General features: G+C 46.4%; 1 protein-coding gene across 3 annotated transcripts in view; it reads left to right on the top strand.

Moving 5' to 3' along the window:
- The window catches only part of LOC311060592 (thyroid hormone receptor alpha-B), a 169,922-nt gene that overhangs the window by 56,070 nt on the left and 86,547 nt on the right, over window positions 1–27,305 (top strand). For all 3 annotated transcript variants that reach the window (XM_084078821.1, XM_084078820.1, XM_084078819.1), the window contains one exon: window positions 16,214–16,292. The gene's annotated coding sequence lies outside the window, so the exon portion shown is untranslated. The remainder of the gene's footprint in view (window positions 1–16,213; window positions 16,293–27,305) is intronic.

Here is a 27,305-nt window from a genome sequence, read left to right as displayed (position 1 = left end):
GCTAGCTTAACTTAACGTGTATTGTGTTGTTGATTCAAGGGGGGGGGGGGGGGGGGGTTCCGACACCCCCACACAAGAGAAGCAGTGGGTGAAGGACACGGCTAGAGGTCACTGGCTGCTGGGCGGCTGGCAGTAATGTTACAGAGGGCCAGCTCTGTCCAGGGATCAGCTTTCTCTGCTTCCTCAACCACAGTGAGGTGGAAAAAATTGCAAAGTGGACCCCGGATCAGCTTCCGCGCGACTCGCCCTGTCCCTGGGTTGTTTTATGGATTGGCTGTGACCTCACCACATGAGGAGAGGTGGAAGGCTGGAGGGGGGGTGTGGTGGAGGAGGTGTCACATGGCTCCAAGCTGGCTAATAATCTTGCTGTGGGGTCATGGCCCATCCCGTCATTGTCAGCTCCCCCCCATCAGCTCGCTTTCAAACCCTTGCCTCCAATCGTTTCTCTGTCTCTTTCCAACACAACAACAGCGAGCAGGGAGGGAGGGGGGGTGAATCGCTGTTTTCCCACACTTTCTAGGGTCAAACCTTTACTGGAGAGTGGAGACTGGTGCAGGCCTACTGGTTAACAGCCCCACTTACTTCCACAACCACATGGTCCCTCTACTGACAGTGACTTAGAACTGAATCCCTTCTGAACCTTTCTTTCCCCTGCTTGTTCTCTCTCGTCTCTCTATCTATCTCTGTCTCTGTCTCTCTCTCTCTTCCTTCCTACTGTTTCAAAAAAATCCCCCAAAATACCAAGGGGATTGGGCTGCCCCCTCAACTCCCACCCCCTCATCCCGGTCTTTTTTTTTTTAAGGAGAAGTCTCCATTGAACAAAGAGGATCCATTACTGATCTAGTGTTACCATTCCATCCTTTTGGCGTTCCCCTCCTCAAAGCGTTGCTTGTGCCTCGACCACTCTCGGGCTCTGTCACACAAACTGGATGGCCGCCGCGGCGTGCCGTAACCTCATCCGTCATGCAGCCGAGCGCTAAGACAAAGCCGTGCTTGTGACTTCACCCGATGAAGGCCCCCCTCTGTTCATGGTATAGATCCATTGGTGTCGCCTCTCCAGCCAGGACAATGCATTGACACATTGAAGCACAGGCAACGAAGCAGTCGCCCCTTCTCGTCTAGGACCTGGGTCCAGGCCAGCACAGGGGAAGTGAGGGAATGAGAGAGAGGGAGCGATTACACCAAAAGCCTGGCATTGTAGTGCCAGTACCATGTAATGGTAAGTACATAGTGTACGTTACGCACACACTGAAGTCGTTGTATGTAGCGCGTATGCTGCTAGCATTCATGAATGAGCTTGTCCCTGCAAGTGGTGTACTGTACGCACGCGCGCGCGGACACACACACACGTGCACGCGCAGCGGGCTAGTGGAGCGGCTTGGAGCCGAGCTAACACAAATAAGGGTGCGTCTACACCAGCAAAGTCTTGCTCCTATACTCCTATAAGGGAGGTATGCTATTATAGTGTGGCCGCTCTAATGAGAACATTAATCATAAAACCAATCAGCTAATTTTTTCCCCCTTTGTCTTGTAACAGCAAGGACATATATCATTATTTATATATGACAGGGTTACACCATAAGTATGTGGAAACATTACAGTACCAATCTATAGGGAGGAAGGACTCCCTGCCCCAACGCAAGCACTGCTGACTGCTGCACTCAGTTTTTAACCCCCTCTCTCTCTCTCTCTCTGAGTGTCTCTCTATCGCTCTTGCACTCTCTCTTTCATCACTCTAGCTCTCTCAGATTTGGTCTCTCTTTCTCTCTCTCTTTGGCTCTTTCAGTCTCACACACACACACACACACACACACACTCTCTCTCTCTCTCTCTCTCTCTCTCTCTCTCTCTCTCTCTCTCTCTCTCTCTCTCTCTCTCTCTCTCTCTCTCTCTCTCTCTCTGTGTCAGCCTCTCTCTCTCCCTATTTATTCTCTCCGTCTCCTCATCACTCCGCCGATGAAGTTGTTTTCCTCCAACTCTCAGGCCAGGCTCATGTGGCCCAGTGCCATTGCTTACAGTGCATTGTCCAAACTCTCCCCTCTCCATACCTCCACCCAACCACACCACACCACCCCAATCTCTCTCTCTCTCTCTCTCTCTCTCTCTCTCTCTCTCTCTCTCTCTCTCTCTCTCGCTCTCTCGCTCTCTCTCTCGCTTTCTCTACCACTTATCATTTTGTTTCCTTGACATGAAACAGTTTGAGAACCACTGATATTATAGCAACATAAGTTTTTTTTTTAAACTGTTAGGATTTAGAAGACATTTGGAGAATCCCCAGAAGCAAAAATTTGAGTTAAAATCTATATATTCAAAGATGTGCACAAATTTTTCACGATTTGTCAAAAATAGCCAAATAAATCTTAAAAGGACACAGATTGAGAGTGGAGAAATGGGTGCATGTTTCTGTGTACACTAAGCAGGCATACCGGTACCATACGCATCCATTAGTTCATGTATTATCAGCCCTCTGTTTGTGTGTATCATAGCAAAATCTTGAGAAATTACATGTAATATTAAATGTTCTCACTTAATACTGTCTGTATTCAGTGCAGTGCACTACCATCACTGAGACAAATTCCTCATAATGTTCAAACGTTATGCTCTCTACAAATCTGATCATTATGGGTCTATTTTTACACTCAGTTAAATGAACACTCACTGGATTTTAATGTGTACTGGCAATTAAATTATTCTGATTCCGATAATAACACATATCAAAAGAGCTTTTATGTCAAATTGAGTAACTGCATCGTAAATATCTTACGGTGCAGTATGGTGAATTGCTGGGGACCGTGGCTGGGAACCAGGAGTGTGTGAGCTCTAAAGGGTGATTTAATACTCAGTTGTGCATCGGTATCGTGCACCGAAAATAGACAATCTACAAGCTCTTGATGTGTTGCAGCGTGACGTGTTGTGAGCTTGTAGATCACAACGTGTGTGTGTGTAACCAAGTATAAATCAAGGGCAAGGAGGGCAAAAGGAATGGTTGACCATAAATGTCCAACCTCCCCCTCATCCTCCCATCCCTGCCTGGTTGCTCTCAGATGTCCCTATGGGGACAGTCAGATCTAGAGCCCCTGCCCCTTCAAATGCCAGACTGCTTCTAACATAAAACATAAAAAAATGAGCATCTTACGAGTTTTGGTTCTCTGAGTCCGTGTGTGTCTATGTGTGTGTATCTGTGTGTTTGTGACTGGCTGTGAGTGTGTGTGTGTATGTGTGTGTGTGTGTGTGTGTGTGTGTGTGTGTGTGTGTGTGTGTGTGTGTGTGTGTGTGTGTGTGTGTGTGTGTGTGTGTGTGTGTGTGTGTGTGTGTGTGTGTGTGTGTGTGTGTGTGTGTGTGTGTGTGTGTGTGTGTGTGTGTGTGTGTATGTATGTGTGCCCGTGTGTGTGCCCGCTCTGTGAACTCGGTTGCAGGCGCACAGGGATGACTCGTCTGTTATGCTCAGATGAGTAATTTTAGAGCCCTCGCTGCCAATCCCAGAGAGAGGGGAGCAAACCGTCTGTCTGTGCTTGTGCTTGTGCTTGTGCGTGCGTGCTCCTATGCATGCATGCGGACACCTCTTGTGCATATTCGTAGAGGGCTAAAGAACAGAGCTTACGGGACCGTTTACCCTGTCATTTGTTGACTAGGGTTCATTACATTTTACTGCGATCTTGCACTTTGTAAGTCGCTCTAGATAAGAGCGTCTGCTAAATGCCTAAAATGTGAATCATAAATTGCTTCCATTCAAAACAGAAAAACAGAGGGAGGGAGGGAGAGAGAGAGGAGGAAGCTTGAGGCTAGACGGAAGAAAAGCAAAACGCCACAGAGTGCATTCATAACATCCTTGTGACCTCATGCGAATGAGAGGGGCTGGCGGCCGATGCTCGCAATGTTTTTGTGCAGCAGCATGTGCAGGATGACCAGTGCCATTAACCCCGTACCGCGGAGGTCATCTACAGTATCATACGTCACTGCTGATTTTTAATGGGGACAATCGATACGAGAACTGGATGTTGGCTGATGTTCACCAGGGAGGCATCCTGATAGTGTGTGTGTGTGTGTGTGTGTGTGTGTGTGTGTGTGTGTGTGTGTGTGTGTGTGTGTGTGTGTGTGTGTGTGTGTGTGTGTGTGTGTGTGTGTGTGTGTGTGTGTGTGTGTGTGCGTGCTGTATGTGTGAGACATTGCAAAATCAATTCCAGCAGGCTGCTTCCCCACCTGGCATGGAATTAACATGATGATCTAAAATTGATCTTATGACGATGAGGCCAGAGGTCATTTTTATGCATATTTGTGCATGTACAGTTACAGTATACTGCATGTGTACATGTACATTATATAATAAGCATTTTGAGGTGTTACAGGGAAATAAACCATGATATGATACAATATGCAGAATCTTTTATGTACCTTTTTGTATGTTTGTTTTTATTATATAAAAGTATTTTTTACAAACCTGACTACATGCCACTGGTTTGGCATGATCTTGACGCAGCTGTGTGACCAAACGGGATTGAATAGGCTGGGCATGGCAACAGGGTGCTACAGTAATTGCATTTAGCCTCAGTGATGTTAGCTCCCCTGCCGGGCCTGGGCAGGGCATGACTCGGAGCCCGTGGCTGCTGAGATTTAATGCATGCCTCTTGGACTGTGGCGTGGCCCAGCTGCTACCACCATGCACCTGTTGTAAGCTCCTTCCTTCCTTCCTGGGTCTTTGGGAGAAGCGGCACGGAGGAGCCACGCCACATTAGCATCAGGTACAAAATGGACAGGAGCTCCGCTCCACGCTGAAACGTTTCTAACGATTTTTCATGGCGTGGCCGAAGGCTGAGCCCTCTAGAACAGTGGTTCTCAACCTTTTCAGGCCGCAACCCCCCAAAATAATCATATTTTAACTGGGGACCCCCCATTTTGTTTGACTCTGTTCCACAGATAAAAATTGTGAAAATAGCAGATCCACAAGCTATCTGCTATTTTCACAATGTTTGCCTCTTTCTTACATTATTTGACAATTTGGCCAATGTTTTATAGTATTGTTTGTTGATTACTTTTGTTGCAGTAATTGTCTTTTTATTTTCTTTCGTTTTTTTATTACATAAATCCGCTCTATACCGGATCCTGCTCTATACCTGACTTTGTCCGTGTTCACCGTGAACGTTCTGATTGGTCAGACCCGTCAACATTCTGATTGGTCAGACCCGTCAACAAAGTGATTGGTCAGACCCGTCAACAAAGTGATTGGTCAAGCTTCACGTGACACATGGCTATAAACACATTATAAACACATATCGATGACAAAATGTATCAAAGGCGCCGCTACCTTCACACAGGGTGTGATTTTTTATTTTTATTTTAAAAAGGTCTTAAAAGTCCTTAAATTGTCACTTCACAAAAAGGAACTGGAGTGTTTTTATTTTTCTTACAATCTTTAACAAAAGATCTGTGCAGGGAGAGTATGAGAGCAAGAGTGTCTGTTGTTCTGTTTTTTGTTTGTATCTGTATATCTGTTTGTTGTTTGTATAAAAAAAAAAACATAAAAAATAAATAAAAAAAATGTCACTTCACTATCATCTGGGGACCCCCCCAAAATCACGTAGGGACCCCCCTGGGGGTCCCGACCCACAGGTTGAAAACCACTGTTTGTCTGTGTGCATATCTACATGTATTGGTCACAAACGACTGCAGGAATTGCCTGCTGAAGTGAAAGTCAAATGATTAGTCTAAAAACTAATATGTTTCACCTAATCTCAGCATTGTTCTCGGGAAGCATGTTTGTACTACGTACTGTAGTTATACTGTTGGTGAATTAGTTATAAAGATTGCTATTTTCGTTTGGCCGAAGGAGACGGTGCTTCTCTCACAAACTGCACATACTAGATTGGACCGGGAGGCCACACTGTTATTAGACGCTATGTCTTGTGTTCCGATTGTAGTCTACAGTATACAGTATATGACAGGACAGAAACTCAGTTCCTCTTGGAAAGTTCACCTCTGAGGACAGTATGTCAGTGTGTTAACTTAGTTGCAGAGATCAAAAGGCAATCCCTTAATTTCTATCACTGTGGCATGGTAATGTGAGACAATGGGATTAGCCTATTTGTGTGTTACCTTACTACAGTAGCAGCAGAAAAAAATTAGCCCCACGGGATAATAGACTAATGGGCTAATCTGGCTAGGCATGGACAGACGCTAGCCACTGGCTGTTATCTTAGCACAGTAGCGAGACAGTTGGTCGGCCGTCAACATGTAATTAACTCCATGTCCTCCTGCTGACCTCAGGGACCTAGCCATGTAATGACGCGGATGCAGGGCCCGCGGCGGGTGCAGCGGTGAATGTTGGGAATGTCGTGGCCCCCAGGGTGGTCTAGCCGCTCCGGCGGGAAGAAGCTAACGCGGCGGGACAGGGTTAGCCAGGCTTGCAGCGTCCTCCCAATCATATACGCAGATGGGGCGTGACCCCCAGGAGAGCTACAGAAAGGCTAGTTTTCGTTCCTGGAGGACCTTTTCCCCGTCGGTTTGACCCCAATGACACAAGCTGTCAACTGTGGCTTGTTTGGGGGGTGAGGGTGGTGGGGATGCTTCAAACGTGGTCTAATTGGGTTAACTATGATCAACTTGTGTCCCTTTCAGGCCATGTCGGAGGGGCAGGAGAAGTGGAACAGCTACTGTCAGTAGGGGAGGAGATAGTAACCAAACATTCATACAGTAGCAACCCATCCCTCCTCCAGTTTAGGGCTGTCACGATTATGACATTTTACTTGACGATTAATTGTCACACAAATAATTGCGATTAACGATTTAATTGTGTGTTTGGCATTGAACATTGGAACATTATGAATCAAAAATATCATTTCTGTTTGCCTTTTAGGCTTTGTAATCAAAACGTGCGCAGGGCAGATATGACAATTAACACACATTTAATTACTTTATACTTAAAAATAAACATTGATAGTGGAAATAGCCGATCTACAAGCTCAAAACGCGTCGCATCGCGACCCGTTTTGAGCTTGTAGATCTGCTATTTACACTATTTTTGTCATTTTTTGAAAATATACAAACATTTTTAACTTGGAAATGATTCTGACGATTATGCAAAAAATTATTGCGATTATGTAAAATAAGTGTGATTAGTCGATTGTGTAATAATTGTGACAGGCCTAATCCAGTTACCTCAGCAATTGTTTTTCCACCAAATGTTTTCCACCAAATTATCTGTTTACTGTGACTAAATTAGGAGCTCCTGCCCAGCAAAATGAGCACAGATGTACATCCCTATCCCGTGGACATAAACCTCATTTGGACCGGTATTGGGAGTAATGATGCGTTGCATTCAGAGGTGGACCCGTTTCAGAGGGAACTTAGAATGAGGCGATGAGATCACTTGATGAGGTTTTAAAATACTTTGAATCATTGCTTCATCAATACCAGCTTTATTTACTCGGCGAGATATCATTTGCTATTTCTGCAGCTCACTTGAACAGGAGTTCATTCAGAGACGTGTGAAAACATACTGCATGTGTTTATAACTACAGTATACTCAAAATCTACTGGCCCAGGCCTTAGCAGTGTGTAATAATTCAATTTGTGGGTAAGAAATGTTGGCTGCGTTTGACCTTCGGCCCATATTGAGGCACACTGAGAATAGAGAAGAACGGTATTCACTGGATTAACCCATTAAGACCTGAGACCGACTCTACAAATGCCTTCCAAAATCAGTAGTTCTCAAACTTTTTAGTGCCAAGGACCCCCAAATTGATACATATTTTTCAGACCTCCATCTGAAAATGTTTTGTGCCAGGGACCCCCAGAAGAGAAGATGTGTGTTAAAACTATTCAAAATTATTCACGATTTTTCAAACACTTTCAAGTGTTTCAACCTCTTGAAAGGAAACTTGACGCTACACTCAATCTATTTTTCAAGAAATAAATGGCCAGTGCAAAAAGATCCCGCCATGCGAAGCATAACTGTTATTATTAATACAGACCACAATATTTTCCCTCCATTCTCTCTCACGCACACATTTACAGACGAGGCACTATACTGTAGCTGCAGTAGGGTGGCTGTATCGCCCTTCTCTCTCCTCTACTGTTCCAAACGCGTCCTCCATGTTCATGCACGGGCGAGGGCACTGGGGCAAAGTGCTATTCGTGGCTTGACCAACAGTGAATCTTCGCTCTGACAAGCCCCTCGGCATTGTCACCCCCCCACCCCCCACACACACACACACACACACACACACACACACACACACACACACACACACACACACACACACACACACACACACACACACACACATCATCGCCACTCAATCCCAACCCCCTTCTCTCCTTGAACTGCCCAGCTGTGCGTGCAGGCTCTCGTCAACGTGGCCTTGTCTGTTTCTCTCTCTCTCTCTCCCTCTGGCTCTCTCCTGTATGTGTGTGTGAGCCCGCGCATGTGTGTGTGTGTGTGTGTGTGTGTGTGTCTCTCTCCCTTTCTCCCTCTGTCCCTCTCCTACTGTCTCTCTCTCTCCCTCTTTCCCTCTGGTATCTCTCTCTCTCTCTCCCTCTCTCCCTCTGGCCATCTCCTACTGTGTGGCTCTCTATCCCTCTGGTCCTCTCCTACTGTGTCTCTGTCCCTTTCTCTCTCGCCTTTTGTCTCTCCTCTCTGCCTCACACCTCCTCTCTCTCTCTCTCTCTCCCTTTCCCCCTCTCTTTCTCTTTGTCTCTCTCTCGTTGGGCCTCCTCCTCTGTTTGAGTGCCATGCATTATATGACTGCCCACAACTTGAATCTGGTCTTTCACTGTGCACTAGAGGAGTGACATGCCCTTGGAGTGACACCGTGCATGGCAATCTGTCCTCCGCCCCCACCTCTGGATGGACTGACACACAGATGGGTTCAAGGACATTACAGTAACTTGTCTGTTTGCTCGTACACGTGTGTGTGTGTGTGTGTGTGTGTGTGTGTGTGTGTGTGTGTGTGTGTGTGTGTGTGTGTGTGTGTGTGTGTGTGTGTGTGTGTGTGTGTGTGTGTGTGTGTGTGTGTGTGTGTGTGTGTGTGTGTGTGTGTGTGTGCGCGCGTGTGTGTGGACCTCGTGAATTAATTCCTTATGTGATACAGGAGATTCCAAACAGCAGAGACTGCGTAGGCTCGGTGAAAGAATGCATTCAAGACCAGAATATGTTTTGTTTTGAAGTACATGAAACGGCCAAAATAGCATCAATGAAGGATTTTCAAGTCCTAACTATTATCAATGCCAGATGCACACTTACACAGTCCACACTGGAAACATGTGTGTGTGTGTACACTGTGTGTGTGTGTGTGTGTGTGTGTGTGTGTGTGTGTGTGTGTGCGTGCGCGCGCAATATATAGGTGTGGGCATGTATGAGTGTGTATGTAAAAAGAAATTAGTGTCTGTGTGTGAGCTTGTGTATAATTGCATGTGTGTGTGTGTGTGTCAAGATATGTGGGAATATATGACTTGAATTGTGTACGTGTAGGTTGTGTGCACTGAATTGTGTGCCAATCAACCGTAACCAACTGTAATGTGGTGGCACGCAGAGATGCCAGTATTGAATGGCGCTCTAGAAAACTGATTCGGCGGTCACTTACCGCCGAACAGCCAGACCACAATTTAACTTTGTGCGTCCCCCCCATTTTCTGCCTCGGCTTGGCTCTGCTGTCACTTTGTGGTTCTGCACGGCATATACTATAGATGTGAACGTAGACACACGGAAGCATGCACCCCCCCACTTGCACCGTCGCGCGGAAAACGGACCGCTCGCATCACGCGCCAGCAGCCACCCGAGAGTAGGCAAGGGCAAACTGCCCAGAGTTCCATCAGTGGCAGACAGAGGACCCTCAGTTCCGTTTTTTTTTTTTCAACAATGGACGCTTTCCTACCGCGGCCCCCAGCCGCGTTCACGGCCCCTCTTGCGGCTTCTGCCTGCCGAGGGAAAGCGTGAACGGGCGCGATTGTTTTCGCCAAGAATTTTTCCCATTCATAATGCTGCCATGAGTGGGATTTCAGCTCCTCGGTGCTCTGTTTTCCTTCAAACGGCTCCCGAGGGACTATTCGGGAGCTATTAGATTATGTTTACGGTGTTTGTTTTTCGCTGAGACGAGCGGGGGCACGCAGAGGTTCAGCATGGCGGCGGCGAGGGGATGGGGATGGAGGGGAGGGGTGGACTTAAGAAACACTGTTTCCATGGTAACCCCCTGTATCATGCTATGGTGTTGTTGGTGCCATGGTGTATATGCCAACGCCATCATGGCTGCCATGATGCAGCATGCCTCTGGGTTTGCAAGAAAATATGAGCTGGGGTTGCTCGGGCTTCAAAATGCATGTGTGGTGAAATTCTACCTGCTCTATTATAACTAATGGTTGAAAACCATAATTGATTGAATTCCTACTGCCTCCGTCTTGTTTATTCGCTATGTTAAGAGAGCATGAAAAAAACACAACACACAACTCTCAATCCGAATGACCTATCAATCTCATTGCAAATAATGATGTCTCCTGCTCATCGGGGAGACCGAGGGCATAACTGGGGCCTGCAAAATGCCTCACTTAAACCACCCCCACACACACATATTTTATGCCATACCATGTTTAGCCTTGCATAGCTCCGTCTGTGACCCTGCCTGAGTGGAGCGTCTCCCCGGAGGCCAAACAGCCAGGCAGGGTCTGATCTTTCCCCATCCGCCATCAGTCATAGCAGGCATGACAGGCCACTGAACACCCCCCCCTCCTCCTCCCAGGACTTCAAAGGCCCGTGGCATGCTCGTCACCAGAGAAGAGGCTTGGCGCGCTGGGGTTTTGTGGGTGGGGAGGAGGGTGGTGAATTTGGGGCCCACTGACAGTATGTTGCCTGGAGGTGTTTTCAGTTGGGCCTCCATTCTGTTGGCGGGTACAATTTCTTCCATTTTTTCGGGGGGGGGGGGGGGGGGGGGATTGTACACTTCAAACTTTTTGCACTTCGATTCCTCCAGCATGTGCTTTCAACGGCGAGATCGGGGCCGGGATTTCCATTTGTCTGACATTTCTATTCTGTAGTTTAGCAGACACACCATGGGGAAGCACACAAAAAAATAAACGTAACTAAAAATGTAACCCAGGAGCCTGCATCAAAGCCGGTGCTTTTGAAATGTTAAAAGTGCTGTTTGGCTTCGCTATGGGTTCCAGGCGTGATTGATTGTTATGAGTGCAACGCTACTGCTCCTGCTGCCGGGAAAGCAGACAGCTCAGCCTTCTCATTCGCAGCAACTGGGGAGCGTCTGTTGCTCTTTGGCTTTCATCCGTCATCTGGCATTGAAAAATACTAAAAGAGACAGCTCTCTTGTTTCTAGGAGTTTGCATAACACTCCCTTCACTGTAGGGTCTCTTAACATTTTTTAAATAAAGTATACTGTGCGTCAAGTGACATAAGATAACTTAGTGTAGAGATGGACTACAGCGTAGAGGCCCGGTTGATTTAAGCCATGTAAAGGTTAATGATATGGAATGTTTTATAGCAGTTAGAGAATCTAAAGGATTGCAGGTTCGAGGTGGGGGGAGTCATACGTATCCCAGGGTGTGAGATGTCAGACAGGCATCTTGCTATCAGTCACAATGTGCGAGGGATTCGGCCCTTGATGCTGAGGCTTGTCTAAGACTCCCCACCAGTTTTCCAAGAACACATACAGTACTGTAGCATTCAAGATTCAAGAAGTTTCATCCGTCACATGCTCATACAAGTTCGTACAGCGAAATATTGGATGGAAAAGGACGTTGCCATCCGCCAGGCATAAGGAGAATAAAAGAAAAATATGCTGTTAATAAAAAAAAAAGCCAACGTTTCTGTCATCTGGGGCCTTCTTTGTTAAAACTACACTGTGGGCCTTGGAGAATGGCCAGACTGGTTTGAGTCCACAGCGTTTGGCCCTCACAGCCCCTCTGTTCCGACCAGGCCTCCTTTCTCCTTGAATGTGGGCTTGATTCGACTCCAGGGAGGATTCCAATAATTCTAAATCACTGCAACATTTGACCTTGTTGGAGTCTGAATTTACTCAGAGTTAATCGCTGAGTCAAAGTTTCAATTGCAGTATTCGGTGCACTGCTCACCCAAACAAAAACACAAAAGGAAGCAGTATGTTGACCTCCTTGTGATGTATTTTGCTTGCTTAAGATGATCTCTATTAGCCAGACTCCCTTTCATGTTTTGGCATTTTGATTGATAAACAGCACAAAGTCTTGTGCTTTATGCACTACTTAATCAATGTGATCAAAGGCAGATGCTACACATGCACATTGCTGTGAGATGAATTACGTCAACTCTTCTCTCTGCTTGGGAGTGTCGTCATCCTTCTTCTCGTCCACCAGAGAAATGAACAGCCACGTTTTTTCTCTCTTCCTTTTTAAACATCCTCTCTGCCCGCCTGTCACTGCCGATGAAGCCTCGCATCTTACCAGAGACACCATGGTGACCTGCTTTCACAAAGCATTATGTTGCCTCATAACCTTGTGTTGTTTTGTCGCACCACCCCCAATCCTTTTGTTTACAGGAAGTTGTCGTGAGGGTTTACGTCTCCCCCTGCCTGTCCCCTTGCTGTTGAACTACGTAGCATACAACCCCACTCCAATTGATGGCGTTTGCTGGTGTTTTCATTCGTTTTTTTGTTTTTCATTCACTTGAATCTGTCGGGATGAACTTTCTTTGTCGTTCACATATTGTTGTTGTAGGTCTGAAAAGACAGCCTCACTAAAACAGAATAACACCTATCATGAAATCTGCAGGCAGGAAGTATGACCCCCACTTGGGTTTATCAGCGACCATGCCCATGGTTTGTTTCATTTGTTTATGCAGGCCTGCCTCATATATTATCTTACATGGCAGCGGGATCAGGGGAGATACACCGTATATGATATGGCTGCTTGTGCAAAAATAGCACGAACATGTGATCGCCTGCCACACTACCTCCAGCGAAATTTGAACACGCACCAGCATGTACACGGCAACCAACAAACTGGCAAACGCACTCCAGCCGTACATATATACATAGATACAGTACATCGGCAGGAATTACACTCCATTCACCTGTAAGGCCCCTATACTTTCCTTTGGAATGCGTCATACAAACACGCCATGCGGCACGCGAGGGCCCTCTCCGTTGGATGGATCTCAGCATGTCTTGTTGTAATCATAACAATATGATAATCACAGTTTTGGCACACGCTGCACCCCGCACAGGTTGGTGCAGTAGGCAGCAGATTTTGCTCAGGGGATGTGAATTAATGATGAGAATCTGCTGACTGTAGAGCGCAACACGGGAAAGCAACGCAGGGTTACAGTGCTAATGATCATCCATTAGCCAGTCCGCAGCTGTCGATCGGACAGGTAGCTGTTCCGCATCGGAGGGGGGCGACCACTCCCCCCCCCCCCCCACCCCCCCCAACAGCTCAATAGAACCAACAGCAGGAAGACTCACATCATCGTTATGACAGCCGGGCTCTGGCTGACAGCCAATCAGCTCCCCACTCACTAAACACCAAGACAGCTTGGGGCCTGGCTGTCTCTCTCTCTCTCTCTCTCTCTCTCTCTCTCTCTCTCTCTCTCCCTCTCTTATTTTCTGTCTTCTTTCCCTCCTCTTTGCCCCTCTTTCGTCCTTACTTCTCTCATTCTCTCTCTTGCTCTGTCTCTTTCTCTCCATCTTTCTCTCTCCCTCTCTGTCTTCTGAATGCCCAATTTATGTCCCTCATTTAGACTGAGAGGCACTTTCAGTGGCACATTACTCTCCACTCTTTTCACAACATCCAAATTATGTCATTAGTTGGTTTAAGCTCTGGCAGTGTGTGTGTGTGTGTGTGTGTGTGTGTGTGTGTATGTGTGTGTGTGAGAGTGTGTGTGTGTGTGTGTGTGTGTGTGTGTGTGTGTGTGTGTAGGGGGGGTTGCATCATATGACTGCTCGTCTTTTCAATTTACTCATTGTTCAACTGCTTCCCCTCTTGCGGCGCGCTACCTTCTCTCTCTCCCCCTCCCCCCACCATCTCTTTCTTGTGCACTCAGTCCTGCAGGGGAAGAGGCTTCTGGCTAATTAGCGTCTTGCCAGTGGAATTTCACTGCGACAAAGGCAGCTATTCATGTAGGTTTGGGGAGGCAGAATAGGGCTGCGGGTCTGGCAGCCGTGGCGGGCACAGCTCGCCCTGAGGAGAGTCGGCGGAGTGGACGGCGGGGACCCGACTTTGAAGCCGCGCTCTTTCAACAAGAGACACGCAAGCGTGATACCCTCGCCGCTGCTGCTGGCCCAACCGGGGCCCCATTCAGGAAGCGTTCTCCCTTCCCGCTCACAGCTGATCTGCCATCCATCCTCAGCCGCAGGTCTGCGGTGCAGGGCGAGGTCGATCCCACGTGAACCCCCTGTCACACACTGTCAGTGCAGAGACTGAATGGCTGACCCCCAGTGTGGTCTTCTTAGCATGTTCACCGCTGGTAAGCCCCGCTGTACATTTGATCCGCTCGCTGTCAGCTGTGTGCTGGCCCAGCGGCTCCCTGCCATGTCTGACCCATATTCCTCAAATGAACTTGTCCTTCTTTTCTTTTCGCCTCACATGCATGAAGGCAGGCATGCGTGTGCACACCACTGAGGCACGCAAGGGCACACAGACAAATCCAACTGTCTCACACACCCTAAACCACCTACCCTCTGACTGTGTGTACAGACCCAGTGATCCTTTGTGCATACTAGGGGGGGGTGACCTTTCATCTAATCTAATCACACAAATTGGGCATGTCGAAAGGCCATCAGAGACCCCGCCCCCCATCCCGTTCTTCTATCTATCCATCCATACATCCCATCCGCCCTCTCTTCTCCACAGGAGCAGCCCTCTGAGCTGTTTTTGTCGAGGTCTAACGCAAAGGGATTTCCCCCCTTTCTGCACTCACAGCGGCATCTTGAGTTTTCCACTCAGCCCCACCCCGCTTCTCTTTATATCTCTGCACGCACACCACAGCCTCTCACACTCACTCACGCATACACACACATACCATTACAACACGCACACTCCTGGCCGTTCTCTTCCGATGGGACTTTAACGACATTAACAGCTTCCTCTTTCCCTTCTGGGTCTCGGAGCACTTTCCAGTTTAGATGGCACTCTCTCTACTCCCTTTCCTTCCCCTCTCGCTCACTCATTTGGTGCCTATTTTCCCTCTATTTTTCTCACTCTCTCTGACTCGCTGTCTCCCTTGCGCTCTCCTTCTCCCCCCTCTCTCCTCTCCATTCCCTCTCTCCATCTTGACTTGGCTGCCTAATTAAGCTGGGGCCACCAGCGACAAGAGCCTTACTTGGGCCACTTCCTTTGTTTCTCAGCATCATGTATTTACGTAATGAGATTAACACTTAAGAACCCGGGATCTCGCACGGTACTGTACTGCTCGCAGTAGCTAGCAACGGGCTAATCCTGCTATAGCTCTTAGGTGAAAAAAGGGGGCTAGTTTTGAGCCATGCTAGCGCACGTATAGGTAGCACTTAGGTAGCATGATTAGCCTGGTGAAACGCCCCAGCAGTAGCTTCCTATATCTGCGACTGCACTGCAGTTAGTAAGACTTCAAACAGCGGCCCTACAGGTTGCACGGGTAGCCCGATGTGTGCACCAAATTCCACAGCCCGATGTGTTGATGGAATTAAAAGGTGATGCAAGGTGGGGAAAAGATGCTTGCAGCTCTATTAAGGTGTGACTGTGTGACGCAGGCCTATAGCGATACCATGGGCTTTCATGTACGGTTGGGAGGTAAACAGGCCCTTGACGGCTCCCGAGGGCCACAGATTAATTTCCCTTCTCCAGAGGAGGGGAGAAGAGAAGAGAAGAGAGGAGAGGAGATTCGGTAAGAGGAGGCTGCTGTGAGCGAGGGAGGGTGGGCGAAGAGGAGAGGAGAGGAAGAAGACTGAAAAAGTGCAGCCAAGGAAGGAAGAAATGGGACGAGGTGGGTGAGTGTAGGGAAAACAGCCTGAACCACGAAGGAAAAGACAGACAAAAGGATTACAAAGATGCAGCACACAGTGAGAAGCAAATAAGAAGGGTGGAGGGGAGAGAGGGAGAGAAATAGAACTCCAGAGGGAGCGAGGGGAGGAGGTGTCCCTGTTGGCCTTTGTACTGTATAGCTTGTTTGTTTTCTATATGCTAGTTCCCTCTCTCTCTCTCTGCATCTCTCTCTCTCTCACTGTCTCTTAGTTGCTGTCTCACCCCCCCTCCTGTTTATTTCTCTCAGGGCGGGGACCGGGCGGACGCCAGAACACTGGAGGCCTGGGGAAATCATTAACCGCACACAAACACATACAACTGGACCGGTAAGTTATTTTCTGCCTGTCTGTATAGTACATGTGCGCATTATGGGAGTGTAGCAGTACATGGCGTACATCGGCTCCGACGCAAAACGCTGTTTGTTTGTCGAAAGGGTGCATTATGCCTCTCTCTCTCTCTCCCTCTCCCTCTCCCTCTACTCCACTCACTCTCTCTATACACGATGTACGCTCACACAGGGAAACGCACGCATACTGCTGCGTATTCACTTTCAATCTCAATGTTTCTCTGCTCCTGCTCTCCCTCCCCTCCCCTCTCTCTCTCTCTCCTTCTCTCTCTCACTCTCCCCCTCTCTCTCCCCCTCTCTCTCTCGCTCTGACACACACACAACACTGTAACTTGGTAACGTATATCCAGGATGTGTGGAGTCCAGCCCTAATGACTGCCTGCCAGCCATTCCCAAATAGGGTCTTTCAATGCCCTCGAGTTGAGGGCAGCGAAACTATGCATGTGGAAATTACATGTGTTTGTCTGATTCCTTCCTACTAGCCTTCCTCTTGCTTCCTCTCTCTCTCTTTCTCTGCGTTTTATATATTTACCCCCCTCCTTCTGTGGTGAGTTTATAAGCTAGCGTTGAATCGGGCCCTGATATTATTAGAAGGCTGCTCCTTCGCGGCCAGGCCAGCACATCAAAGACTCACATTCCCAGCATTCCACGCTGCTCCTGAGCCCACTGCTGGCCGTGGCCTCTGTGGGCTATTCCCAGCACAATGTGGGACAGTTAGAGAAGGTGGTGGCAGATGGTCATTTTGATTGCGATTTGTAATATTTAATTTTGATTGTCTTCGTTCAACGGAACTGGAGGATGTCTGCTCTCCCATATCACAGATGTCATTTATTTAACAAACCATCAGCAAGAATACTGATGTAGATGTGCTTTGCTGGGTCAGTGCAGCACCGGAGTTGACTGACAAAACGTGTGCCGCTTTTAACCCATTGAGACCTGAAGCCGATTCTACATGTCTCCTAAATCCCAACAGTATTCTGAAAAACGTATGTTTCTATATCAGTGGTGCTCAATCTTTTTCATGTCAAGGACCCCCAAAATGATATGTATTTGGCCGTGGACCCCCATCAAAATATTTTGTTCCAGGGACCCCCAGAAGCAAAGATTTGAGTTAAAAATGTTCGCTTTAAAAATATATATATTCAAAGATTTGCACACATTTTCACGATTTTTCAAAAAAAGTAGATCTACAAGCTCGTAGCGCGGCACTCGGTGCCGCGCTATGAGCTTGTGTATCTGCTATTTTTGAATAGCCAAAGTGTACAAAAAATGCTTTTTAGCTCAAATCTAAAAATGACACAGTTCCAGGTCTTAATGGGTTAACCCATTCAATCCGGGAACCCATTCTGTGTAATTTTAGATTTATGTAAGCTATAACCATTATTTTATATTTTGGGCTATTCAAAAATAGCAGATATACAAGCCTATTGATACGAGCTTGTCGATCTGCAATTTCTCTTCTTTTTTCGTGAAAATGTGTGCAAATCTTTGAATATATATGTTTTTTAAAGCTAACAACTTCTGGGGATTCTACACATCTCCTAAATCCTAACATTTTCTCAAAACCCCCCCATCTCAAAATATTTTGTTCCAGGGACCCCCCCAGAAGCAAAGATTTGAGTTAAGAATGTATATATTCAAAAATGTTTACAATTTTTCAAAAATGGCAGATCAGCTTGTATATCTGCTATTTTTTGAATTGCCAAAGAAATCTAAAAATGATGAATGACACAGATGTTTTTCCCCTGTCTTTTTTTTTTTTTTTCTTTTCTTTTTTTTCCCCCGGTCTTAATGGGTTAATTTTGCTTCCACACACAGCAGTGGCTCAGGAGGTAAAGTGACTGTCTCGGAATTTGATCCCTGGTTCGATCCCTGTGTTTTGAAGTGTCCTTGAGCAAGACACTTTCACCCTGGCGTCCCTAGTTTGTGCATGTCATTGTAGCCAAAAATTGTGAAACATTTTCAGGCATGCAGTATATCAGCTCGTAGATTGGCTGCTTTTGAAACGTTTTGAATAGGGATTAAGTGGTTAACCCATTTAATCCGGGAACCCGTCTGTGTAATTTATAGCCATTATTTTGTACTTTGGCTATTCAAAAATAGCAGATCTACAAGCTCATAGCACGGCACTATGAGCTTGTAGATCTGCTATTTTTGAAAAATCATGAACATTTGTGCAAATCTTTTCTTTGAAACAACATTTTTAACTCTTAAATCTTTGCTTCTGGAGGTCCGTGGAACAAAACATTTTACAAATGTTCGCTTTAAAAAATATATGTGTTCAAAGATTTGCACACATTTTCACGATTTTTCTAAAATAGCAGATCTACAAGCTCATAGCGCGGCACTCGGTGCCGCGCTATGAGCTTGTATATCTGCTATTTTTGAACAGCCAAAGACATCTAAAATGTCAGAGATGCGTCCCCGGATTGAATGGGTTAACCCCCTCACTGCCTTGCATGGTTTCCTCTGCCGTCGGTGTGCGAATATAATGCACATTGTAAAGTGCTTTGGAGAAAGGCGGTATATAAATGCACCATTTACCACACTCATAGCTCTAAATCTGTGCATTTGCTATATTGTGCATAACAAGTGAGAGAACATACTGTACATGTAGCATTTACATTTATTCTTGCATTATAAACTAAACATGATATAATAATAACCTCCCAAAGCCTCTTTAATGGCTGTGGCGTTTTGGAAGATGTAAATCGTTGTTAATGAGAGATGAGGCGTTCATCATCATCATCCACTCATAGCCTCATATTGTCGCTGTCAGGCGTAAACCTGACTTTATTACGTTTTGTTGTGAATTAATTCCCTACTTCATCACACAAGAGCACACATAGACAGCAAAGGGGGCTCAAGTTTCCTTCCATTTTCTGTAAAAAGTGCCCTCTCTCCAGACAAATTTATTTTGGTGAAAGAAATGAAAATTAAATTTCCCTTTCCATGCCGTACCTGAAGGCAGCATTTAAGAGAATTGCCTTTACCAAACTCTCTTGATCTTGAATGCAGCATCTCTGACTTCATGACTGCAACTGCAAATTTCGCTTTGATAACCATTAATTCTACTGGAGAGTATGTGGACTATTTTTTTCATGACAAGTACTGTGTAAACCTATAGTGTTAATTTAAAATGAGATGTTCCTCCAAATCCGGCTAGAAATATCAAAAGAATGTTGCGGCGCCCTTTTGGACATTTCAGCCCCTGCCCCTCTAATTCGCACAAAAGTAGCGACACTCTTGTGTCGCTACTTTTTGTTTTGCAGGCTATTTTCACAATTGTGATCGTTAAAATAATAATAAAAAGGAAGGCTTTTGGACATATGAGGTTTTCCCCCGACAGCGACGGTATGCAAGTTGCAAAACGTGCTATTCAAAGAACCACACCAAAGTGCCTCCCACACAGCCATGCAATAATGATGGTTTTACTGTATTTTGGAGCTTCAGGACCTTCGTCATGTATCCTGCCCCCCCTCTCAACCCTCTTTGTCTCTCTCTCTCTCTCTCTCTCTCACTCACTCACTCTCAATCTCTTTCTCACTCCCTCCATTTCTATGCACAGCTGGAGAGAATGGGAAGCACATAATTGTGGTGTAATCCTGCCCTAAGTCCCTGCAGCATTAGAGATGCAGCAGAGACAGATAATGCAGAGCAGGCGAGGCAGAACGGAGCAGAATGAGCCTTAAGAGTTGTCTGGACAGATGTTTGGTGGGAAAACGACGTTGTACCGTAAAATCACGAGCGTTAATTTAACTGTGAGAATGTGCAAAATGGAACCAAAATGGACCTGTAAGGGTCCATTTGGTTCCATTTGCACATTGTCATAGTTACATTAACGCTGAGGATTTTACCGTGTAGCTCAGGCCCTGGCCGGAGAACGTAGGAGTCAGTTGTTGCCAATGGGAGAGAGACTGGTGAACGTGAAAGAGGTGTGCGTGCGTGTGTGTTTGCGTGCGTACATTTTGTGTGTAGCCTACGTAGGCCGATGTTTAATCATCGCTAATCAGAAACCGGCTACACAAACCATGGGCCCCATCATCATGGATGACCTAAGGGTCTTGGAGTGGGGGATTTAAGGCCCTGGTAAAGAAAAACAGTGATGCGCGCTTCTTTGAGATCCATGTTTTGTTCTGTTTTTTTTTCCATTGGAAAAAGTGTGTGCGTGTTGGGAGGAGGGAGGGGGGGGGGGGGGTCTAGGGGGGCTAGGTGTGTTCAGCCCTGACAGGAGAAGGAGGATGGGGGCCATTTTAGAGGGTAGGTGCGGGTGTCACAGACATTAGACTCACGCGTTGGGGTTGAGGGGTTTATATACAGTATGTCTTTCTGTTGGTGCGTGTGTGTGTGTGTGTGTGCGCGTGCAAACATATGGCGGTCTGTATATATATATTAGTGCATTTGTGCGCATGTGTGTGAGAGAGCATGAGCATTGGTGGTGTGGGGTATGTGTGTGTGAGTGTTGTGCAGATATGTGTACAGCAGGCGGGGTGTTAGAGGAAGGGGACAGAGCCTGAGCCAGTGGGCTACAGGCAAGCTTTCTTAACACCTCATAAATCTCACCTGGTGCTACAGGAGGGCTGCTGACACAGCCGCTGCACTACACACACTACACACACACTCACCCCACACACACACACACACACACACACACACACACACACACACACACACACACACAGCGCACACACACACACACACACATGCGTGGAGTTAACACACGCGCACGGTGCGCACACACGCAACTATGCTCACACCCAGATGCCGATGCATACACATGCACTCACAGTGTACACACACACACACACACACACACACACACACACACACACACACACACACACACACACACACACACACACACACACACACACACACACAAACTCACACAAGCATGGCATGCACAGAGACACTCACGCACACAGACGTACATATTTCCAAACACACGCACAGATTTGTGTAGGCAATGTGCACACACTGCCAATGGGCCACAATGGGCTGAAGCAGTCATGTCAGCAGTAGTCTCTGGTGGTCAGACCCACCAGTGGTACGTCATCAATTCCAGCGAGGGTCTGAATCATATAAGTCAGGTTTACCAGAGAATATATCAGCCTCTTATTGGCTGAGCTGCAATGGGAGTCCATGGTTGGTCTAAGGAGGTCCATGGTTGGTCAGTTCATATGTCTGTCACTCTCATTATGTCTGTTTTTTCTTTGGGGGTGGTCCTTAGCGTCGCTATTCTGTGCATGTCATAACAGGTGAACATTCGGCTATTATGACACGTGGCTATTATGACAAGCTCACAACACATCACGACGCATCGTGAGCTTGTAGATCTGCTATTTTTTGAATATTTTTTGTCCCATGAATAGGGTTCATGTGGTTTAATTACTGTTTCCAAATCACAGAGGTTGTAATTATTTACATGAGAGAGTGAAGGGTCCAAAACAGACTTATAAAACAAAGTATTCTAGCACTTTGGGTGGTATCTGGTATGAATGTCAGTTTGAATCACAATTACTACATTTTAATTCATAAAATAATTAGATTCCTTTGGTCAATTCGTTCAGCCCCAATGCTTAATTTATGCTTTCTATCCAAACATTTTCTGCTTGGAATGCGGTTTGCTGTCTTTTTTCACACAGGGTAGGATGTGAGAAGTCATGTATAATTATACTGCTGTAATTTCTGCCCATTGAGCCCGACCTACTAGTCCTACCAGTCTCATATTGTTATGCAAACATGATGGATTGGAGCGATGTTTTCGGTAACGATCAGTACTTAAGTTTAACAGTCAGAGTCAATAATGGCAGTGACACAGTGCCTGTGGCCTATCCCTACCGCCAGCAGCTGGTTGCTCTCTACAGTATCACACACCGTCTACTTTCTGGCTTTCTGCTGACTTAAGGGTGATTTATAATTGGCTGTGCTGGTGTCATGCTGCAACGAGTTGTGTGAGCTTGTATATCTTCTATGTTTGGTGCGTAACACCGGCCGCAGCACACCAAGTATAAGTTGTATAACTCAGGCTTTACAGCAAGTTGTAGTTGATCTTAGCATTCCAATGGTTGTGGGAAGCCCCTGTCCACTGAACAAGTGTGTTAGCATGTTAATCCAGACGCCCCTAGTGACCCTTGCACTTTGTCCGGTCCCTTACCACTGCTCCACTGTAGTGTCAAGGTCTTAGCTTTTAGTGTCAAACGGTTTAGTTTAGTTTTGCTAAGACATGGGATTTGCAAATAAAGCAAAACAAACAAACAAACATGGTATTAACATGGGATGTTGCTCACTGCCCAGTGTCTTTGTCTTGACGCATAAGCCATGTGATGGATGCATTCATCCATAGTGACCCAAGGGTATCAGCAATGCATACATCTCAACCTTGGCACAGGTGGGCCACCGATGCTGGTGGGAATCAAACCCGGCACCCTGTGCTGTGCTGGTGCCATGTTCAGTCCACTGAGCTGCATAGGACACTGTTTTTGTTGCAGCGGAATAAAAAGTGTGAACAATCTAGTGGTGTATTGAATGGTTTCATTTTTTGTCAAGGCTGGTATGGCCGACTTTTAACAGAATGGATTAACAGAAAAAGGACATCTGTGATGACCTGAAATCCAAAGGTTAGGATTGACATTCTGAGGTCTGTTATTGCTCACAGGAGAGTGCATGGGTTGAAACAAAGGTCACTGACAAAGGACATGATTTGTCATTGACTACAGTGATGTTGGGTTGCATGTAATCCTCACCTATGATTGGGTGAAAAAACCTGCAGGTGTCTAAAAGGTATCAGTAGTTGGCTATTTTAAAAAGCAGAAGAAATGTTATGTTATATAAATATTATGATTATTATTATTAGTTATGAAGAGTTAAGAACCCATGTGTACCAAAAAACACCATGCCAAGGATGGTACGTTGTCACCTGGCAAAAGATCTCTGACTGGGTTCCAACAGTCGAGTTTTGTCTCGCTAAAGTTTGTTCCAGCGCGCACTCGAAGACAGAGAGTCTCTCTCAGTGACTCTGACTCTGACCCATTTGGCGGTGTTACCAGCTTGTCTGCTAGTCAGGGGGAAACCCTGCCCGCCGCCTCTAGCTGCCACGGTCAGAGGGAAGCCCTGCAAACGGCCGCCTCTGCCATGGCGCTGCCTCTACAGAAATAGACGCGTGGCCCTTTGCCCCCACTTGGCTCCAACAGAGCCATTCAGGTGACGAGACAGTTCGGTTAGGTGAGTTCATCAGTTATTATTTGCATGGGAAAATAACAAGGATGTTGATTTATAGCCCTCATTAGTCAGACACAAAGCACCTGACTCGCGGGAAGGGATATGGAGAACGCGCCTAGGGGAGCCCGTGATGACTCGTCATAAGCAGAGCAAATTACACAAGCGGGTCGTCTTCGACTTGACAGGAGGCCGTGCACGTGCATGTGCATGCTATACTTTGTTTGCCCGCACCCTGTGAACTTTGTGTGTCAACGTATAGGTGTGTCCCTGTATGTACTGTATGTGTGTGTGGCTTGTGAGAACATGCCGTCCTCATTCACGGTACATGGCAACCTGTGCTATGAATCAAGGTCACCGTGCTACAGTATAGCTGTCAGGTTGATAGAATCTCTATGTTCTTATGCTCAACCACGCTGGACAGATACTTTTGGACCAGTAGGAACACAGTAACCATGCTTTTAACATTCAAAGGGTCATTTTAGTAGTTATGATTTCCATGTAAGTATCCTAATTTTACGAAGATAGCTTACAGCAGTGGTTCTCAAAGTGGTGTCCGGGGACCCCGGGTCCTTGAGGGGTTTTCAGGCGGTCCCCAGCCAAATGAGCTACTATAGCATCAAAATCAGTTAAACGACTTTAACCCTATATATCGGCTATTTGAGAATAGCCGATCTACATCTACTAGTGTGAGAACCACTGGCTTACTGTACATTACAAATGTTATATAAGTGCACCATCCAACTCTAAACGTCATATACTGTGAAAGCTATAGCTATGAACTAGTTTGCTCTTTCTTGACGCATTTGACATTTCTACAAACCAGAATGACAGGTATGGTGTAGTGTCGAGGCATGTCACATACCATATACAGTACCGTACATTATCTACACAATGACAGGTGTGTTCTGTGTTCGCAGTTGACTTGTCACCACCTCGTGATAGATGACTATCACTGTGTCCTCAGAGCAACTGAACTGGGTCCATTGAAATGTAATGGATTTCACCACAACTTAAATAAGTAAATAAATAAATAAACATATACATACATACACACACACACACACACACACACACACACACACACACACACACACACACACATACACACATACACACATACACACATACATACGTACATACAGTACACTGGATCTTTGCAGTTTGATCTTCCTCCCTACAGTTACTTGGAATACAGGCCAGGGCACAGCACTACACCAACACTCTTGGAAAGCAACTCTGAAATGCTCTTCACACCGTGGGGGATTATGTTCACTATGAGGGGGTTATTGGAAATTAATTAGTACTAATCACTATTCTAACATCACAAACAGCCCAGCAGGCATGCCAGGACAATTTACAAGCTAACAACGTTATTGGCTATTTCCACAATTTATTTATTTATTGAAAGTATAAACTTATGAAATATGTAATTTGTCAATATCTGCCCTGTGGACTTTTTGTTTACGAAGCCTAAAAGCCAAACAGAAAATGTAATTTTTATCTATATGTTCCAATGTTAATGCCAACAAAAACACAATTAAATTGTTTATCGCAATTAATTTCTGTGACAATGAATCGTCAAGTGAAATGTCATGATCCTGATAGCAGTAGTCAGTCGCCCGCCCTACAGACACAGCCAACCGAAAGCAATTACGGGGCATGAGAAATGAGGCCACCGGGCCTGTTATCTGCAGAGCTGCTGAGGACGAGTGCACCCGTTGAACTCGCCCCGCTCCCGTGACAAGCGGCTCTCGCCGGAGATGTTTACGTAGCCTCTCTCAACCCCCCCCCCCGCCCCCCACCGTGCGCCACTCGCTCGTAACACTCTGAGAGTCACAAATGGATACATTAACACTGAGGATTGTAACTGCCTGGCTTTCCTGTCACAGTGCAAAGGCTTTTAGATGCATGTGCGGCAGAGAAGCTCAGCTGACTCATTGCGCGCTTGTTTATGCATGACAGAGTGTTCTTTCACTGTGCTTAACTGTACACATTTGTGGAAGTGTCACGCCGGGTCACGGCAGTGTCTTGGGATGAAAACAACACAGGCGGCGGAGAGGGGAGGGGGGGGGAACAGGACGGTTCAGCCTAAGATAAGGATTAGACATACGTGCAGTAGAAGGTTGGGGTCATGCTTAAGGTGATGCAGGGTGTTGTCAGAGTTATGAGATGTATGTAGGTCAGCGGAATGTCCTCGCAGGCATGAGAACACTATGCACGTATGTGCGTACATGCTGTACTGTACATTAAGTGTGTGTGTGTGTGTGTGTGTGTGTGTGTGTGTGTGTGTGTGTGTGTGTGTGTGTGTGTGTGTGTGTGTGTGTGTGTGTGTGTGTGTGTGTGTGTGTGTGTGTGTGTGTGTGTGTGTGTGTGTCTGTGTGTGTGTGTGTGTGTGTGTCTGGGGTAGCTTGATAAATAGGAACCAACAGCAGTAGAACACACCTGCGTGTCAACACTAACTCTCTCTAGACTATCACGACACACACACACACACACACACACACACACACACACACACACACACACACACACACACACACACACACACACACACACACACACACACACACACACACACAAACACTCGGAGGCTCGGAGGCTTGGAACATGACAGCTGGCCGCATCTGATGGCAGTATTATCTGCATCTCTGCTTGGCGCTAAAGGCCCAGACTGTCACCTTCACACAGGCTGTCAGCTAACGGTCTGTCTGTCTGTCTGTCTGTCTGTCTGTCTGTCTGTCTGTCTGTCTGTCTCTCCCCCATTGGAGCTAATGCAAAGCGGTAGCATGTATCTGGGCAGCCATTCATCCATGATGCCATTTATGACACATCTATGACGTATAACTAATTTGGACAAGGTTTCAGCCCTTTCAGAGCTCCATTATAAAATATGAGTTAGTAAATGTTTTTGTGGAGGTACTTCTGTGACCTACTTGCAGCGTGCACAAGAGATTTGGCCTTTATTTGTTTTAGCAGTTTGTGATATTAGCTGTGGACACTTAGACACACAGACAGACAGACAGACTGACTGGCTGACCCTCTTCTAGATGGCTAGACTCCTGCAGAAGCCACGCTGTAAAAATGTCAAATGGCTGTTATGGTAGCACAGGAGGAAGTGGCCCAAATAGAAGAGACTCAAATTTCCTGTGAAAATAAATTCTCCACTCTAAATCTGGACACCGACTCCTGTGCCTTTTTCTGCCTTGTTATTTTAAGAAACATTAGCTATGATGGATTCATCCAGTCAGCGCACAAACACAGGCACACACACACACACACACACACACACACACACACACACACACTCACCTGCCTCCAGAGGCACGGTCGGGCGTTCCTCTAATCTAATGCCTAATTTATGCACCATCGTACGGCTGCGTCGTGTGCAGATCTACAATACAGTGTACAGTATGTTGTAGATCTGCTGTTTTCCGCATGCGACACCGTCGTACAACGAAGTATATCAATCAGGCTTAATTGGGCTCACCCAGATATTTCAGCGGAGCGGCTATACCCTGCAGGGGGAGTTGTTGATGTGTGCGGCCCAGATACATGAGCCTCAGCTTTCCTGGAGGTGTCGCCCTGCATGGCCACGCCGCTTCAGCATGTGACCCAGATTTTTATCCTCCACGGTCCAGGACGTATTTTTAAGGAATTTGCATTTAAGCACCCAGGCTGACCGATATTTCCTCTATTTATCTGTCTGTCTGTCTGTCTGTCTGTCTGTCTGTCTGTCAACTTTTTTTTGTCAGAGTCAGTTATATTATATCGT

The sequence above is a fragment of the Gymnoscopelus microlampas genome (assembly GCF_963454915.1).
Source record: "Gymnoscopelus microlampas genome assembly, chromosome: 14".
Classification (NCBI taxonomy): domain Eukaryota; kingdom Metazoa; phylum Chordata; class Actinopteri; order Myctophiformes; family Myctophidae; genus Gymnoscopelus; species Gymnoscopelus microlampas.
The sequence above is the reverse complement of the archived record's forward strand: the minus strand, read 5'-3'. Positions and strand labels throughout refer to the sequence as shown.